The 10,374-nt window shown below is 34.3% G+C and overlaps 1 long non-coding RNA gene across 2 annotated transcripts; it reads left to right on the top strand.

Moving 5' to 3' along the window:
* The first annotated feature begins 4,996 nt into the window (after positions 1–4,996).
* Positions 4,997–9,377, top strand: LOC132631857 (uncharacterized). Of its 2 annotated transcripts, XR_009579127.1 has the most exons (4): positions 4,997–5,015; positions 5,132–5,211; positions 5,780–7,724; positions 8,882–9,377. It is a non-coding gene; the product is annotated as an uncharacterized LOC132631857 (long non-coding RNA). The 2 variants fall into 2 exon arrangements; XR_009579126.1 differs by lacking the exon at positions 4,997–5,015 and having other exon boundaries at positions 5,056–5,211.
* Positions 9,378–10,374: the final 997 nt, after the last annotated feature.

Here is a 10,374-nt window from a genome sequence, read left to right as displayed (position 1 = left end):
AAGTCCAGTAACTCATTGTATTATGGTATATGTTAATTGTTTCTTTCCTGTTGAATAACTTAAGTAACTTTGGATTCTGAAGTTATGCCTCAAGGCCTGACTTAACTAACTTTAGATTCTAAAGTTAGGCCTTAAGGCCTAACCTGACAACTTTGGAATCTAAAGTTCTGCCTTAAGGCCTAACTGGACTAACTTTGGAATCTAAAGTTCTGCCTTATCACCTAACTTGACTACCTTTGAAATCTAAAGTTCTGCCTTAAGGCCTAATTTGATTAACTTTGGCATCTAAAGTTATGCCTTAAGGCCTAACTTGATTTCTCTTCATATTAATTTTTCTTTTATAGGAAGAAGATCGTTTGGTTAAGTTTGAACATTGGTTTGAAGCACATGGTCTGTGGAATGGAGATTTTCAATTTAAAGATTTGATTATGTTGTTTTTGAGTGTCTCTCATTTGGAGTTGCTAAAAAAGGGTGTGTTTGGACATTTTATGGAATTGGGTGATGTCCACTTGTGTGTAATATTTTCCATTACTTGATTTTATCCCATCTAGTACTAATAGTGTCTTAAACTTTAAGGTTTTTGGTCGTAAGTGTGTATTTGATTGCGAGTGTTTCCATCTTATTATCAGTTTTTATTCATGTGCTGATGATTTTAGTGTTGTGTCTACAAAACCAAACAGATTGTTGAAACGCTATTTCCCAAATGAGGAAAGAATAAAGTTGTGTGGTCTCAGGAGGTTCTTACAGATTTGTTCAACTAATCGGCCTGTTGGTTTTTGGGAAAAATATAGTGATATTGTTAGGCTTGCTGAGGTCTTTATAATGGAGAGGGGCAATCTTTTGTTAAAGATCTTATAATGAAGATAATTGATGATAATGTTCTTCAAGTATCTTATCCTTGGGGTACTCTTTGTGGTTGTTTGATGACTTTCAAGACCATGCCATTTGGTAGTCATTTGAGTTATATGATTAACGGGTTTCCTTATGCTCTAAACGTGTGGCCATTGAAATATTTTCCTATTTTTCGGGGATTTTCAAAGTACAAGGATATGAAGTTTCCTCGTATGTTGTGTTGGGCTCTGTCAAAGCAAGCTTCTTATCGTGTTATTACTGAGAATTTCTTTCATGCTCAAAATATATGTTTTTTTCTTTGTTGTTGTTTCTGTCCTTTTGCTTTTTTGTTATTTTTGTTTTTGTATGTGTGATGTGTTTTTTATTGTGTCATGGAGATTCAATCATTATAATGTCCACGTTGTTGTTGCTACGGAACAAAAGAGGCACTATTATGCACTTGCACTTCAATTTCCTGCTGAATCAAGTTGTTGTGTTGGGATCTGTCAAAGCAAGCTTCTTATCGTGTTATTACTGAGAATTTCTTTCATGCTCAAAATATATGTTTTTTCTTTGTTGTTGTTTCTATCTTTTTGCTTTTTTGTTATTTTTGTTTTTGTATGTGTGATGTGTTTTGTATTGTGTCATGGAGATTCAATCGTTATAATGTCCACATTGTTGTTGCTACGGAACAAAAGAGGCACCATTATGCACTTGCACTTCAATTTCCTACTGAATCAAGCTATTGTTCTTCCAGTATGGTTTTCCATCTCAACTGATTGATCACATACTTGATGTAAGTCGTAATTTTTTTCATGCCTTAGAAGGACAAACTATGATTCAACCTCAGCCTTCAGGCCTAACTTGTTCAAAAGTTATGTCTGAAGGCCTAACTTCACTAACTTTTGGAATATAAAATGCTGCCTTAGAAGGCATAACTGTGATTCAACCTCTGCCTTCAGGCCTAACTTTCTCAAAAGCTATGCCTTAAGACCTAACTTCACTAACTTTTGGAATCTAAAATGTTGCCTTAGAAGGCAGAACTGTGATTCAACCTATGCCTTCAGGCCTAATTTGTTCCAGACTATTTAGTTGATGTTTGACTTCACACCTAACAATACATGTTCTTTTATTTTATTTATTTATATAGGGTGTTATGTCTAGTGTGAAAAAGCAATTGGAAGATGAATGATCTACTATTGTCACACAAGTCATGGTATGATTTTATTTTTTATTATATCTTTTTTTTGTTTTACTTTCTTATTATCGGTATACATGTATTGTTCTTACTTACTTTTTTTGTTTTTTTTTGTCCTTTTTATAGGATTTTTTGAATAGCCTTGTTGAAGAATTGGATTGAAATGCAATATATAAAGTTGTTGATAGTTTAGTTCGTTTACATGATAAAATCAAGTCATGTGTAGCAGCTGCTGAAAGTGTCAAAAGGACTAAGTTAGAAAGTAAAATTGACAGTTTGGAAAGTAGATTTGTTTCTGTGATCGATACTATTGAGAGTTTAGTTCGAGTCCATCATGAAATCAAATCATGTTTAGCTTGTGGGTCTGGTAAAAGACAATCAGTTTTAGGTGATTCGGTGAATGATGAGGTCAAGTTAGATCAACAATTTCAAGAAGATTTGCAGCAATTTCCAGAGAATACGCATTGTAAAGCAACTTCTACGACAAATGAGCCTGCCCCCATGCTGCATATTCTTTGTGATGCTGTTGCTTCTACATCAAGTCAGTTGTCTGAGAAAACTCAAACACTTTCTCAGGTTGAAATGAAATTGCGAAAGAAAAGGAAGAGCGTACAGCACGTTATGCATAAATTATTGCAGAACTAGATAAGGCAGTTAGATGCAGAATTGTTGATTTGAAGACACTTGGTTCTAATGAAGGGCTTCCGTCACAAAATCTATATGAAGTAGCAGTAGCTGATGAATTTTCTAGTAAATGTTAGAGATGTGAATATGGAAACAAAGATGATTATGATTTTCCTTGTTGGGAGTTGATTACACCGGAAGATAGTGTAGTTGAGAAACGGTTGAGTTCTGGGACTGATATGTACTGTACTACGGAAGAATTAGGAAAGTGAATTGTTGTTGTTTTCTTTTTATATTTTTTGTGTTATGCATAGCACAATACTGTACACCTATTTGTGTATTTATGAAGGCAAGTGTTATGTTATTATGTTTTTCTTTTTCCAATGATGTATATTGGTTTATAGTCTTCAAGTCTAGTTTTTTCTATATGCGTATAGAAGGGCAGCTAGATGATTCAACTTATGCCTTAAGGTATAACTTTTCCAAAGCTCCCTAGTGTATTTCTACCTGAATCAGTAGACTTTGGAGTTTTTTTGTCTATACGCGTATAGAAGTGCATGCAGATGATTCAACTTATGCCTTAAGGCATAAATTTTTCAAACTCCCTAGTGTAAGTTTGTCTTCTCAGGCAGACTTTGGGTCTTTTCACTTTTTAGTGAACTCGTACAATAATAAATGTCTATTACTACTCACCATGTAGCCACACCCTTCCCTTTTAAAGGTGTACACCCACTTCCTTCGTCTATTCTTTTGAAATGTATACACACGTTCTTTTACCATTTACTTTAAATAGTTCATCATGTGTAAATTGAAACTGCTTTCTACTTAATGAAAAAAACCATCTTTTTTGGATTTACGTATAGTAAAACTAATATTTTGCAGTGAGTTTCATCGCTCTTTATACCTTTATTTTTTGTGGTTTTATGTCACTACTACATGAGTGTATAAAAAACTTTTACTTTTTGGGGGTAACCTAAGTTATGCCTCTTCAGGTAGAACTTTCATTTTGGTCACACACAAACTCTGCCTAAAGGCCTAATTTAGTGCATGTGAGATTTTTAATACCTGTGCACGTGGGTAGCTTTAAAGTTTTTTGTGAGATATATAAGTTGCCTGCTCTTTCATTTTTTTCTTCATTTTATAATTCATTTTCTCAATTTTGAAAACTTAAGAAGCAATTTGGTGTTTGTGACAGTTTTCAAGTTCCATTTTCACTTTCAAAGTTGAATTCTCTTATTGAAGTTCCATTTGAAGTGTGAGCTTCCCTTAATAGTTATGTTTTGTGATATTTTTTTTCTCATTCAACTGTTTGTGTTTGTATTTTAATGTTTATACAATTTTGTTTGTGGTTTTTGTTTTTCATTTTTTTTTTTCAAAATGCATGTGTTTATCCTGATTTTTTAATGGGTATGTGTTGGGATTTTTTGTGGGGTTTTATTTTGTGTTTTTATATCTGAGTGATATTATTCTTTTCTTTTCTAATTTTAGTATCTTAAATCATGAGTGACAATGATGATGATCGATTTGATGATCATTCTATCCACCCGAATGATTGGCCACATATTACTATTGCGTGGAGAGGGGATGAAAGTTTTATTAAGACTGTTGACGAATTTCTATCAAAAGCGTGTCCTTTTGGGAAAGTTATGCAGTTGAACAATGTGACGTTGTCTAGAGTCTTGTCGACTTGTATTTTGTTGTCGGAAGTTTGCACTACTGAATTCAATGTCATGTGTTTTAATTTGAATGGGAAGGTTGTGACATTCACAGAGGCAGTGTTTAAGAGAGTCATTGGTTTGTCAATTATTGATCCTTCTACTTCTTTTGCTAAAATATTTCAGACAACGGATGATGGTTATCTATTGAAAAAGTATTTTCAAGTTGAGGAAAGTAAAAAGAATTTGGACAAGAATAAGTTAAGGGATATGATGGAAAATTCTGGTATGATAATTGAGACAATCCTTGATGCTATGATACTAGCTGAGGTATATATTCTAGGTCGTGTATAATTTGGTGGTAGAGATGATAAGATTGTGCAGTGGAGGCATATTGTTTATATAGAGAATATTGAGTTATTTGAGCAGTATAATTGGGGGTCTGAGTGTTTTTCTAAGCTTTTCAAATCACTCAGAAGCATTTTTGCACAAGGGACAAAAACGCCCCAAAGAATTATCATCTTGTTGGGTTTGTCCATGCTTTTATGATTTGGGTCTGGGCTAGGTGGAAATTGTATGGTGATACAAATTGTGAGGTTGTTGGCAAAGTTGAAGAACCTACTACGCTATCATATGTCCCCACAAGGCGTGCTCCACAATTTTCTACTTTAAAAAAGTTGCTTTTCGATGAAGAGAACTATAAAAAGGTAATAGTTCTTTACTTTTCTTTTTATCATCTTTTATTGTGTTTTTCTGGTTCAATTCATTTTATGTTTGTTGTGCTTCTTATTTATTGTTGTTTGTTCTTTATTTGAATGGTGAGATAAACGAGTGGTTGATCGAGGCCATAAGAAAAATGCTCAAAATGTCAATCAAAGCTCTTCTCTAGAGCGTCGTGTTGAGGTACGTATTTTGTGTTTTTTGGGGGATATTGTTGTATTTTCTTTTGAATCTCATTTTGTTTAGATGTGTCCTTTTTTTTTTTCTGAAATTGAAAGTTTTCCTTTATAGGCATAACTTGTGTAACAGTTGTAGAGTTTTATTAATTTGTGAATTTGAAACTCTGCCTCTACAGGCATAACTTTTGCATAAAACTTGTATAGTTATATTAACTTCTTAAATTGAAACTTTGCCTCTATATGCAAAAGTTGTGTATACTTTGCCAGCCTCTATAGGCATAACTTTGTGTAACACTTATATAGTTTTATTTAACTTGTGAATTTGATACTCTGCCTATATAGCCATACTTTCGTGTAAAACTTTTATAGTTATATTAACTTCTGAAATTGAAGTTTGCCTCTATAGGCATAAGTTGTGTAAAGTTTGTCTGCCTCTATAGGCATAACTTTTATGTAACACTTGTACAATTGTAGTTAACTTCTGAAATTGGCACTTTGCCTCTATAGGCATAAGTTGTTCTCTTTTAAAGTTTTTAATTTATTAAAACTTTCCTCTATTTGTTTTTTTATAGTTTTTGGAGAAAGTTTGTGATAGAAAATTGGACAAGATTTTGGATAATCAAAAGAAGGAGACGCAACGTATGGATCGACTGATTACTGCTCTTCAAAAATCAGGTTTAATTTTCCAATCGGAATGGGCTGGCGGCGCTGATGATGTTTCTCAACATTCTAATCATTTAATAGTGTCTTCACCTATCGAATAGGGTAGAAAGAGGGCAACAAGATCTGTTGCTCGACATTCCGTTGTGCAAAAGTACGGTCCAAGAGACTGTTGATATTGAACAATCATCTATTTCAGTTTTTGGTGATAGGAGTTCTGTGGATGGCACAGGATATGCTGCTGAGGGTTGGCAACTAGCTGATTTGGAAGGTTTGCAAGTGATTTCTACTGAAGTAGTCACCCTTGGAGTTAATTTGGATGATCTTCCCTCTATTCATACTGAACAAGGAATCAAACAAACTGATGTAGCTTCCCACAGTGCAACAAGAATTGTTGTTGCATATAAGAGAAAATGTTTCCGTAAGAAACTCCATACTGCCTCTCCTCCTCGTTCTGATGTACAGGCGCAGAATGAAGTAGTGTATCCTCCTAAAACAAGGGTTGAATCTTGTGTCCCAGTTATTTGAGATGGACCAAGAGAAGAGGTTGATTCGTTGTTGTTGGATCTTCTTTAAACTTCTACTGTGCCAGGTGATACAGAATTATCATCTCAGCAAGGTGAATCTCCTGTTGGAGATGGCAGAAGAGAAGATGGTGATTTATTGATACCGGATCCTACTACTCAAACACCATCTCAATAAGTTGAATCTTTTGTTGGAGAACAAAGAATAGAAGTGTGCGATTCAGTGGTGTCAGATCCTATTGAAACAACTACCAAAGCATCGGATACTAAACAAGCATCTATGAAGTTCAATCTCTTGTTGAAGATTTCAACAAGAGAGGAGGGTTATTCAAATCCTCTTCAACCAACTATTGTGCCATCTTATACGTTAATGGCATTGAAAGAAATTGGATCTCCTATTGGAGATAGAATAAGAGTAGCTAGTGTGCCAGCTGATATGGTAATGGCATCTAAAGAAATTGAATCTCTTGCTCGAGATAGAATAAGGGAAGCTAGTGTGCTAGCTGATATGTAATGGCTTCTGAAGAAATTAAATCTCCTGTTAGAGATAGAATAAGATAAGCTAGTGTGCCAAGTGATAGGATAATGACATCTAAAAAAATTGAATCTCCTGTTGGAGATAGAATAAGAGAAAAGAGGTGACCCATTGGTTTCGGATCATCTTCCTGAATCGGTTGAAGTTCAAGTCACCGGTGATGTGCTTAAATTGGTTGAAGTTCAAGTCACCGGTGATGTGCTTGAAAATGTTGAGTGTTCAACGGTTGAAGATAAATCAGTGAATTTTCCTGATGAACAGTCCAATGAGGGTGGTCAAAAGTCACAGACTATCTTCACTGGTGTGGTACGCGAGGAGCCTCTTGAATTCGCTATTCCGTTGAGGAAGGAATCTGTGCTGCATACTTAGAGGGTACTCCTAGGGAGTCTGTTCATTGTGATGAAGGGATTGATACTCCCAACCCTAGCGAGGATGACTATCCTAATGTTGAATTCGAACAAATTATGGATCTCACTTCTTTTGCCATGGAATCGGCTTCTAATATTCAAACCCCTCTTGTTGTACAACAAGAACATCGACAAGAGAAAGTATTCTCTTCATTGAAGACAAGAGGTCAGAGAATAAAAAGGGCAGTAGTCGACACCCCTCCACCTAGATGTTTGCTTCAGTCTGATTACAATAATCTCCCTCATGGTTTTCGAAAGAGACAAGTGACTGGGACGATGGCTATAAACGAATTTCCCCCTTCCATTGTCATTCAGTCAAAAAATCTTTGGCCATTTGGAAAAAATTCATAAATTCAAGAAATATTCCAGCCTGGAAATTTGTTCCTACTAGGTAAGTTTTAGTTCTATGTGTAGTAGATTTATGCCTAAATGCATAGGTTGGATAATTGTATCTAGGTCCAAGATTTGTCAAATTCTGACCAAATTTTGCCTTAAGGCATAATTTCATATTCCAAAGTTAGTCAAGTTAGCCCTTAAGACAAAACTTTATATTTTCTACCTAAGGTATAATTTCATGTTCCAAAGTTTGTGTATTTTTTGTTTCTCATTTTTTTCACTGAACAGGTTTCTTATGGTTGTTATGATTAATTTCTTTTTTCATCAAGTATAAGGATGAATAATTCTACCCTCCTCAAGTGATCTTACTTACTGAAATCTTAAATTGGGTGATTTTGTACCCTCTTTGAGGATGTTTTTTCTAGAAATGTACCATGACATGTATGCACATGATGATGAGGTTTGTGATGGTCGTTTTATTTTTTTTATTTTTGTGTCTTTTGTATTACTTGTTGATTTGTTTTTCTTTACCCCTGATTTGACTTTGTATCTTTTGATTTTTTACTTGATGTAGCATGTTAATGTGATGATGTACTATTTGGGGGAAGAAGATGATGTATCATCCCCCATCTGATAATGCCATTAAGTATGCATGCACAAATATTACATTTGATCAAATATTCAAATTTGAAATGGGTACATACATTGCTCTTGAAGATAAATCTTCTTTCAGCTGGCCTAATACTCCAGGGGTAACTGATAACGTCTTCTTCCTTGTTGATTAGATTTATGGGGGAAAACCCCAAGTGTATGTCCTGGGAATGCTGATTGGGTATCAATTCCGATGCGCCCATGCATTATTGATCTTAAGAAAATACATCACTATGTACTTGCGGTTTTTCATCTAAATAAGGGTAGACTTGATATATGACTCACTTAATGATAGTGAGGATAATGAAGTTTTGGTTCAGCATGTAGAGTACTACTATGCTATGCTCCCCAAATTGCTTGAAGCTTTTGATTTTACCACATAAAGGTCATCATACACTGATTTCATTGAGCTAACGTATACTTGGGCTCAATGTCCAAAGCAAGGCTTGTATGTATCTTCCTTATTTTTTTGACCTTTTTTCTAATTTCTTTAGATGATTTTTATTGTTTATGTTTTACTTTTCTGTCTGTCCTAAAGCCACTTTGTTTTACGACTTTCAGAGATCACAATTATGGGTGTTTTTCATCAAGTTTGATGATATGCTCATCAGTGGTGAAAATCTAAATGATTGGAATCCCGCTGATTTGACGAAATACATGAAGACATGGCCAATAAATCTCGTTTGTCATGGAATCAACAAGTTCGATGATGGTTATGAGACTCCTCCTGAAGCAACAGGACATGATTACCATGAGCATAATGACACGTAGTGCATTTTTGGGAGTAAGAAGAAAAATAACTGTAGCAAGAAACAGAAGATTTAGTTTTTTTTTTGTAGGAAACTGTAATCACTTTTTGTGTTTTCTGCTTGTAAATTACATCTCGACATTTTTACAAAATATGTTTTTGTTTATAAAAGTGAAATTTGGTTTTTTGGTATTTTGTTGTAATTTTTTTAAATCAAATTATGCCCCTGTTGGGATAATTTTCTTGGGCAACACTTGTGTGCTTTTCTGTTTTGGTTATGAAATTCAAAGTTTTCCTCTTCTGGCATAATTTTGTTCCCTTTGTAACGTGAGTTCTGCCTCTTCTAGCATAATTTTCTTGGGTCAAATTGTGTACTTTTTTTTTGTTTTGGTTATGAAATTCAAAGTCTGTCTGTTCGGGCAGAGTTCGTTCTCTTTTTGACCTGAAGATCTGCCTTTCCCGGCAGAGTTTGTAATTTCAAAAAAACAATTATTTGAGAACTTTGTTTTTCTAAAAGTGTATATTATAAAATGAGGTGGATTTTTGTAGTCAATGCTTATGCTGGCCAACTACCTGTTTAACAGCATTTTTCTACCTATATTGAATGAACTTATAAGTAATCAACTACCCTCTTTTAGGGTGTCGTGTGATGCTCTAAATAGCATCATCTCTTTGATTATATACATAGCCATATTCAGATTAAAAAAAAAAAAAAAAGAGTTTTCAATATAATTTCTTCTTTCAGGTTCAAAATGAATCATGCAAGTTCAAGCTGAAGCAATGAAACTATGAAAACTCTCATGCACAAGTGGCAGTTGATAAAATTTGATTGGGAAACTATGAGACCAAAAATTTTGTCTGATGGTTGTTTCCAAAGAAGTCTGAATAAAGAATGTATGAAATATGGAACTGATATCGCATTTGACAGGATGACGAGGCAGCTCGATTCGTCTAGTGATTCTTCTATGGTTGATAAGGCCAAGCTCAAAAGAGTTTTGATAAATATTCTTAATTTAATGGATAACATTAAAATAAAATAGAAGGAGTTGGATGATGAATTCAATGTACTAAAGACTGCTTTCATGGATCTTAGGGGTATTTTCCTTGAGAATCCTATTATCATATTCGACGATTCCTCTTCTGATGAATCTTTATCACTTTCATCTTATCTCAGACAAGTTGATGAGTTTCATGAGAGTGATTAGGTGTTTTTTAATTATTATTTTTGTTGTTTTTAGGTATTTTTGGCGTTTTAGGCATTTTGTTGTACTGATTTTAGTTTCTCTAATATGATTAGAGTATCTTT

Source organism: Lycium barbarum, chromosome 3, assembly GCF_019175385.1.
Source record: "Lycium barbarum isolate Lr01 chromosome 3, ASM1917538v2, whole genome shotgun sequence".
Taxonomy (NCBI): Eukaryota; Viridiplantae; Streptophyta; class Magnoliopsida; order Solanales; family Solanaceae; genus Lycium; species Lycium barbarum.
Note: the sequence above shows the minus strand (reverse complement) of the source record. Positions and strands in the feature narration are given on the sequence as shown.